Raw genomic sequence first — 8,846 nt, forward strand, 5'->3', positions numbered from 1 at the left:
CCCACTGCTAGCAGAAAAGATGACGTATTTTCCTCAAACTGCGTGATCCACCTGGAGGCTCCTTCTGAAAGGTCCGGTAGTCTTACTATTAAACCATCGATGTCTAGAGGTGACCATGGCATGTGAAAGATATCGTTCCCCTTTATTAGCAGGGGAAACTGGCCTGTGCTTGTCACACTTCCCACGAATGTAGGGGCGAAAGTCAGGGTTCCTGTAATGTTTCCTTTCTCCTGTCCTGGTTTTGTGTCATTCTCATCTTCCTCCTCATTTAACAGTTTAGTGTGGCCACACGCTCCGTGTTTCCCTGATGTCTGCTGTGCCATATTTTGACGGGCCTCTTCCTCTATCTTCCCCCCGACTCCCTCCCTCTGCCTGCCCAGGTTCTCTACCTCCTCTTCCTCTGCATCATACAACTTCCGATGTACTGTCTCGCCATATGCCGCCAGGACTTTCGGATAGAGATCCTGCGGGGTCAGTTTGGGGGGGGTATCTCGCCTAAGGGAGGTCTCTGATCTAGCGGAGGTTTCTGACCTAGCGGGGGTTTCTGACCTAGCGGGGGTCCCTAATTCCGTCTCCTCATATTCTCCTCTTATTGTCACAGTGCCCACCGGCAATTGCGTGACATAAGGTGGGGATGTTGGTTTCCCTATATCCGTCTCTCTCTGATTTAGCGCTAAAGCTTCCTGCCTGTATGCTCTCCCCTTCTGGGCGTAGAGCTTCATTACCCCCAACTCTTCTGTCCTCTTTTTCAACCTCTTTTTGCTGTTGTCGCCTGGCTTGTGGTTACGAATCATTACATTCATCTCTTCGCATACGTCGAGATCAAAAGTACCTCCGGAAGGCCATTTTGTGTCCCCGGCCTTTGTACGCCTCTGCCACCGGACACCAACCTTGAGAATTAGGTTCTTTATCAGCGGGTTCCGGTCTAACAGTATGTCCTCTGCTGTATGCATCGTTGTTTAGTGTGTATATGTGTTTATTGTGTTGTGTGTGTGTGTGTGTGGTTGTACTTCAGCTACTACTACTCTACAACTACCACTCCAGGACACAGTTAACCTAGATCTACTACTCTACAACTACCACTCCAGGACACAGTTAACCTAGATCTACTACTCTACAACTACCCCAGGACACAGTTAACCTAGATCTACTACTCTACAACTACCCCAGGACACAGTTAACCTAGATCTACTACTCTACAACGCTACTACAACTCGGTGTGTGTGTGTCTGTGTGTGACTGTGTGTGTGTGTGTGTGTGTGTGTGTGTATGTCGGTGTGTGTGTCTGTGTGTGTGTGTGTATGTGTGTATGTCGGTGTGTGTGTGTGTTTGTGTGTGATTGTGTGTGTGTGTGTGTGTGACTGTGTGTGTGTGTGACTGTGTGTGTGTGACTGTGTGTGTGTGCGTCACAACCCGCTGTCTACCGGGACACAGGAATGTGTGTGTGTGTGTGTGTGTCTGTGTGTGTGTCGGTGTGTGTTTGTGTGTGATTGTGTGTGTGTGTGTGTGTGTGACCGTGTGTGTGTGACTGTGTGTGTGTGCGTCACAACCCGCTGTCTACCAGGACACAGGAATGTGTGTGTGTGTGTGTGTGTGTCGGTGTGTGTGTCGGTGTGTGTGTGTGTTTGTGTGTGATTGTGTGTGTGTGTGTGTGACCGTGTGTGTGTGACTGTGTGTGTGTGCGTCACAACCCGCTGTCTAGCAGGACACAGGAATGTGTGTGTGTGTGTGTGTGTGTCGGTGTGTGTGTGTGTCACAACCCGCTGTCTACCGGGACACAGGAATGTGTGTGTGTGTGTGTGTGTGTCTATGTGTGTGTGTGTGTCTGTGTGTGTGTCGGTGTGTGTGTGTGTTTGTGTGTGTGTGTGTCGGTGTGTGTGTGTGTTTGTGTGTGTGTGTGTGTGTGTGTGTGTGTGTGTGTATTGTATGTGTGATTGTGTGTGTGTCTGTGTGACTGTGTATGTGTGTGTGTGTGACACAACCCGCTGTCTACCGGGACACAGGAATGTGTGTGTGTTTGTGTGTGTGTCTATGTGTGTGTGTGTGTGTGTGTGTCTATGTGTGTGTGTGTGTCTGTGTGTGTGTCGGTGTGTGTGTGTGTTTGTGTGTGATTGTGTGTGTGTGTGTGTGTGTGACCGTGTGTGTGTGACTGTGTGTGTGTGCGTCACAACCCGCTGTCTACCGGGACACAGGAATGTGTGTGTGTGTGTGTGTGTGTCTATGTGTGTGTATGTGTGTGTGTGTGTGTCTGTGTGTGTGTGTGACTGTGTGTGTGTGTGTGTGTGTGACTGTGTGTGTGTGTGTGTGTGTGTGTGTGTGTATTGTATGTGTGATTGTGTGTGTGTGTGTGTGACTGTGTATGTGTGTGTGTGTGACACAACCCGCTGTCTACCGGGACACAGGAATGTGTGTGTGTTTGTGTGTGTGTCTATGTGTGTGTGTGTGTGTGTGTGTGTCTGTGTGTGTGTGTGTGTGACTGTGTATGTGTGTGTGTGTGGTTGTGTGTGTGTGTGTTTTCTACCACCAGGGGTCAGCAAACCCAAGAGAGCAGCAAGCCCAGGAGAGAGAGAGAGAGAGAGAGAGAGAGAGAGAGAGAGAGAGAGAGAGAGAGATTTAGTGAGATGTGTGTGTGTGTATGTGTGTTTGTGTGTGTGTGTGTGTGTATGTGTGTGTGTGTCTGTGTGTGTGTGCGTCTGTGTACAGACGTGTGTGTCTGTGTATGTGTGTTTATATGTGTGACTGTGTGTGTGTACGTGTGTGTGACTGTGTGTGTGTGTGCGTATGTGTGTGTGTGTGTATTGTATGTGTGACTTTGTGTGTGTGTGTGTGTGTGTGTAGGACAGCTAGCCTCTCTGTAGCAACAACCTTACAAGCCAATAAGAAAACGAACAATAGTGTTTGACACAGAGAATGCCAGCTGTGATAGTGTGTTTTGAATAACAGCAGAGGTACCGGTTTTTGTTTTTGAAAATTGAGAGTCTTATCTACGGAGGACAGAAGGCACAGTTATGTGTGTATGTGGAGAGTGTCGTAAAAAAAAATCAGGGAAAAGGGTCGGGGAGAGGTTTGAAGAGATGGAGAAAAATTTGACCAGAGGTCGAAAACATGCAATTAAAATTGATTAGTGGCGTACTTATAGCCTGTTAAAAGAGGAATCGCCCCAGTGTAAAACACCTCATCAGTCGTGTTCTTTTTAGTCGTCCATCCAGAAAACCAGTTCACACAACCAGCTCACTTTCTCCTCCCGCAGAAACTCTGACGGATATTTATATAACAAGCCCAACGCTTACCTTTTTTTGTCGACAACCGGCAGAATGTTTACGTGAGATTCCAGGAACTGGCCGTATGAAAAGGCCCGGTGGAGCGATCTACAGGTCAAGGGTCACCAAATGTTGTGGCTGAAGGTTGTTTAACACAGCAGGAGACGATATTTCCAATTGTAACAAGTAGGTAATTTATTTAAGAAAAGAAGTTCTTAACAGCAAGAGCTATGGGTCGAGCAGAGGATCACCACAGCTTGAACAAAAAAACACTCTACCCTCAATCCCTCTGCCTGTCCCCTAAATCCCCTCTCAGTCCTGCCCCCCCATGACAGATATGATGACGTATCATATCATGTCAGATCTGACATGACGTACATTAAGATGATACGTAGATTTAACATCGGAGAGAGATAAGAACATTAAGAACATGAAGAGAGATAAACAAGATATGATGTCCACACACGATATGATGTAAAACATTTAAGAACATTGAAGAGAGAGTGAGATGTGTGTGTGTGTGTGTGTGTGTGTGTGTGTGTATGTGTGTGTGTGTCTGTGTGTGTGTGCGTCTGCGTACAGACGTATGTGTATTGTATGTGTGTATTGTGTCACAGGGAATGTGTGTGTGTGTGTGTGTGTCGGTGTGTATGTCTGTGCGACTGTGTGTGTCTGTGTGTGTGTGTGTCTGTGTGACTGTGTGTGTCTGTGTATGTGTGTGTCCGTGTGTCTGTGTGTCTGTGTGTGTGTGCTGTGTCTGTGTGTGTGTGCTGTGTGTGTGTGCTGTGTCTGTGTGTGTGTGCTGTGCCTGTGTCTGTGTGTGTGTGCTGTGTATGTATGAAAGAGAGAAAAGAACAAGATATGAAAGCGATACGATGTCCGAGATTACCAGCACACAACGTGCCGTACTGAAATGTCCCTCTGTCCAAGTTGTTTTAAGAACGTCAGCCAGACCGTCTTTCAGCACTGCTAGTTGACCTATATTAAACTAGTCCACCCCATACACATTTTCCCCAACACTAGCTAAATTCATTCCTAATCTGTCTGAAATCTCTGCACCTCTAAGGACGCTGTTGCAGGGAGAAACAGAATGGCACTGGGAGGAACCTCAACGTCAGAGCTTTGAAAAGCTGAAGCAGCTGATCACAGGAGCTCCCACTCTGAAATACTATGATGTAAACAAGGCTGTGACGCTGTCTGTGGATGCCAGCTCGGAGGGCATCGGGGCTGTGATACTGCAGGATGAACGACCTGTGGCATACGGCTCAAGGGCGCTCACAGATTGTCAATGCAGGTACGCGCAGATCGAGAAGGAGCTGCTAGCCATAGTGTACGGATGTGAGAAGTTCCATCAATATCTATATGACAGAGAGGTCAAGGTCGAAAGCGATCACAAGCCTCTAGAAAGCATTTTCAAGAAGCCACTGCATCAGGCTCCCCTGAGACTGCAGAGAATGCTGCTGCGGCTTCAAAAGTACAACATTGCAGTATCATACAAACCAGGAAAGGAGCTTCACATTGCAGATGCATTGAGCCGTGCTTACCTACGTGAGCAGAAAGAGGATCTTCTGGAAGAGGAACTGCATGTGAACTGGATCACACCACAGTTGCCCATATCAGAGGAAAAGCAGGAGATGTTCAGGAATGCAACTGCACAAGACCCAGTACTGCAGGAACTAAAGAACATGACAATGCACGGATGGCCTAAGGACAGGTCTGCTGTGTCAGATAAGGTGCAGCCGTTTTGGACATTCAGAGAGGAGATCAGTTTTGCCTCAGGTCTACTGTTCAAATCAGAGAAACTCATTGTACCACAGCAACTGAGAGCACAGATGCTGGACAAGATACACGAGTCACACTTGGGAGTGGTCAAATGTAAAGAAAGGGCCAGAGATGTGCTTTATTGGCCAGGCATGTCTGCACAAATTGAACTAGTTGTAGCACAGTGTGCTGTCTGCAATGAGCACAGGAGCAGCAATCAAAAAGAGCCACTGATCTCACATCCACTGCCAAATAGACCATGGGAGAAGGTTGGCACCGACATGTTTCATAGCAAGGGCTCAGAATATCTGCTATGTGTCGACTACTTCTCAAAGTACACAGAGATAATGAGGCTGACCGACACCACCAGTAAGGGTGTTATAACTGCCATGAAGTCCATATTCGCCAGGCACGGGATTCCAGATATTCTGGTCAGTGACAATGCCCCTCAGTACGCCAGTGCAGAATTCAAGAGCTTTGCAGAGAGCTGGGAGTTCAGTCATGTCACCTCAAGTCCACACTATGCTCAGTCAAATGGACAGGCAGAAAAAGCTGTGCAAACTGTTAAAAGGATGCTCAAAAAGTCTGGTGACCCTTACATAGCGCTTCTGGAATACAGAAATACACCACTGGAAGGTGTGGGCCTGTCACCTGCCCAGATGCTGATGGGGCGTCGGTTGAAGTCAAAACTGCCAGCGTCCACCTCACTGCTCACCCCTGAAGGTGTACTTAATATTCACAACAAGTTGAAAGAAAAGCAAGCTAAACAAAAAAGCTACTATGATCGCCACGCTAAACACCTACCTGTGCTGCGTGCTGGAGAGAATGTGAGGATGCAGTCTGGAGACACTTGGAGGCCAGCTGTAGTTTTGAGGGAGCACGAACAACAACGTTCCTATGTGGTGCGTACACCTGAAGGAAGGATGTTCAGAAGGAACAGGAGACATCTCAGGGAGACTGCTGAGAGAGAGTTTCCATCTGCTGCTAAGGAGCAAGATCTGAATGGGGATATGAACTGTGACAACCCAAGGTTTGTTGATCAGGACAGTTCACACGCACAGACCCCAGCGCACACTCCACAGGGAAGCAGTGACACTACTGACACTATCGCACAACCTTTTCGCACTAGATCAGGGAGACTGGTCAAAACTCCAACAAGGTTTAGAGAGTAGGGAAACAAAAAGTGGACTCTGCTCATTTATGGTGCACTGTAACTGATTCATTTAATGTTCACTGGATGACTTTGTGGTTACAAAAACTACAGTTTGTGTTGTTTTAAATGCAGGAGGCACCTTTGGTTGTTTATGTGCCGTATAGGCCCACAGTGCTTAGTTTTATTATTTTCTATCCAAGAACTATTTCTCACTATGTTCTGTGATTATTCAGTTGTTGACATCTTGTTAAAAAATAAATAAAAAATTTCTGAAGAATGTGGAACTTAAGAAGGGAGATGTAGTGTATTGAGCTATGCGGGTACCCGTACTGGGAGTAACCCGGATGTGGGACGAGAGACTGCATTCTGTATATGCATGAAGCTGGAGAAGAGACATTAAATGAGGGAGTCGATGTTAGACTAAATGTCGTCCTGTCAAGTTATTTAATAACACAAGACAAACATCACACTGAGAGAGGTATTATCCCTGGTACTAACCCAGACGTGGGTGATGAGTCAAGCACATTGGTGTATAATATAAGTGTCTAGAAGGTATTGAGTTACAACTTGGGTAATGGTAAGATTCCATTCTATTTAAACCATTGCCATTAAATCTTTGTAACTGAACAGTACAATTAATTATAAAGAATTAGATGGGAGTTCTGTGTGCGTGTCCCTTCCTGAGCCTATAAACAACTCTTTTGGTGTGGGTAACGTTAATACCATTAACCCCTTCCTATCCAATCTTCCCCTTACAGTCATTAAGGTTTCTAGTGGTCATCAAGGGAGGGTACTGCTTGCGGGGGGAACGAATCTATTTATTCATCTATCAGTCACTAGGTGTGGGAGGGTTACAGAGGGGGAAGTGAGAGCAGGTTGGGGAGTACTGCTGACCGCCCCGGAGAGGCGAGGAAGACCAGAGTACCAGACCAGGTTGGTAAATCCCGGGGCCCATCCACTCTCACTGCCGGCCTCCAGTTTGACGCTCCAGGCCCAAAGACGAGGGTGCAGTCAGACGGAGCTCTACTGTGTCCTGCTACCCAGTGACGGTGCACACCCGTTCCCACGAAGCAGGGATAATCCACCCTGCTACATTTACAGTCAATGTGTCTTAATTGACTCAGTACAACAGCCTGTCTTTTTGTATTGACACGTTTGTTGGTTTTCTGTGTTTATTTATCACTTACCTGGCCACACCTTATTGGTTCAGTAGACAGTCTCATGACCTAGAATAATTTGTGGAACAAACAGACTAAAAGACTAATGTCTTTAGTTATGCAAAAGTAGAAAGAACCCAAGGGAAACGGCACTTGGTAAAAGCTATCCTTTCAAAGTATTACTGAGTTTGAGTTCCTTTACTTAAGTAAAAGTAGAAATACCCATATAAATGAGTACTCTGTGTAGGTCTTTATTGTAGGTGAAGAAATAATCTATCCTTGAGTATACTGCGTGTGGGGAAGAATAATGTGTGTAGTCCCTGCTGGTTGGGTAAAGTTCTCTCCATACATCTATAATTCCCAGTTCTTTCATTAATGCATTTATTTTCCTGGTTATAGGTCTTGTCTCTGTGTTGCCACTTGAGGCATCCAGCCGCGGGTTTAAACGTACATTGAAATCCCCACCACAGATTAGTATCCCTTGGGTTTGTGTGGCCATTAAGTCAAATATCTGTCTGTAGAATGTCCAGTCACTACTTGGGGGCGCATATACGTTCAGTAAGCTTACCAGTGTTCCATCTATTTTCCCTATTATCATTATATACCTGCCTTCTCTATCCTTGAACTCTGATATGTGTTCATATGCCACCGTTTTTGATATTAATATGGCCACCCCCCTTCTGTGCCCCGATCCATATGAGTATGAATATTCATGTTTATATCCCAGTTTATTCAGTTTAGCATGCTCAGTTTCGGTAAGGTGGGTTTCTTGAAGGTATGCAATTTGTATTCCATCTTTTTTTAGTTTTGATAATATCTTCTCTCTTTTTATTGGGTTCAGTAAGCCATTGACGTTGAAAGACACAACTTTTACCTCTTGCATTTCAGGTTGTGGTATGTAGTAATTCCGCTATGTACATGAGGATCCTCCCCGTCGCTAGCAAACAAACAATAACACACATAAATAAAATTAAAAATAAAAAACAATACAAAAAACACATTAACTCTAATGACTTCCAAGGTAGAGGTCACTTTTGTGACCCTCCACGAGCCTGATACTGGAGGCTCCAAGGGAAGACCCCCCTCTCGTTGTTGACAGGGGGGGCCCTTGAGGATAACAGTGTTAGAGGGAGCCATGTCCGTTCGTTTCCCTATTCCTATTTGTATTTAATTTGTATCCGCTAGATCATTCTCATCTTCTTAACTAAAAAAGACAGTTTCTGCAATGTGTTGAACGCACCTATTATTTTGGGTTGCCTGTTTCCTCTTGATTGATTGTGTTTATTTTTTTCTCCCTTATCTTTAATTGTTTTTTTTTTTTACTATGGCCCTGTATATTCCATGTATACACACTGGTAATTCATAATATTAATAATCAGGCCTGGACATTGATGAATAATAATAATCAGACCTAGACCTTGATAAATAATCATCAGTCAGTCCTGAACATTGATAAATAATAATCATTCAGTCAGGCCTGGACATTGATAAATAATAATCATTCAGTCAGGCCTG

The sequence above is a fragment of the Notolepis coatsorum genome, assembly GCF_963971535.1.
Source record: "Notolepis coatsorum genome assembly, chromosome: 7".
Taxonomy (NCBI): domain Eukaryota; kingdom Metazoa; phylum Chordata; class Actinopteri; order Aulopiformes; family Paralepididae; genus Notolepis; species Notolepis coatsorum.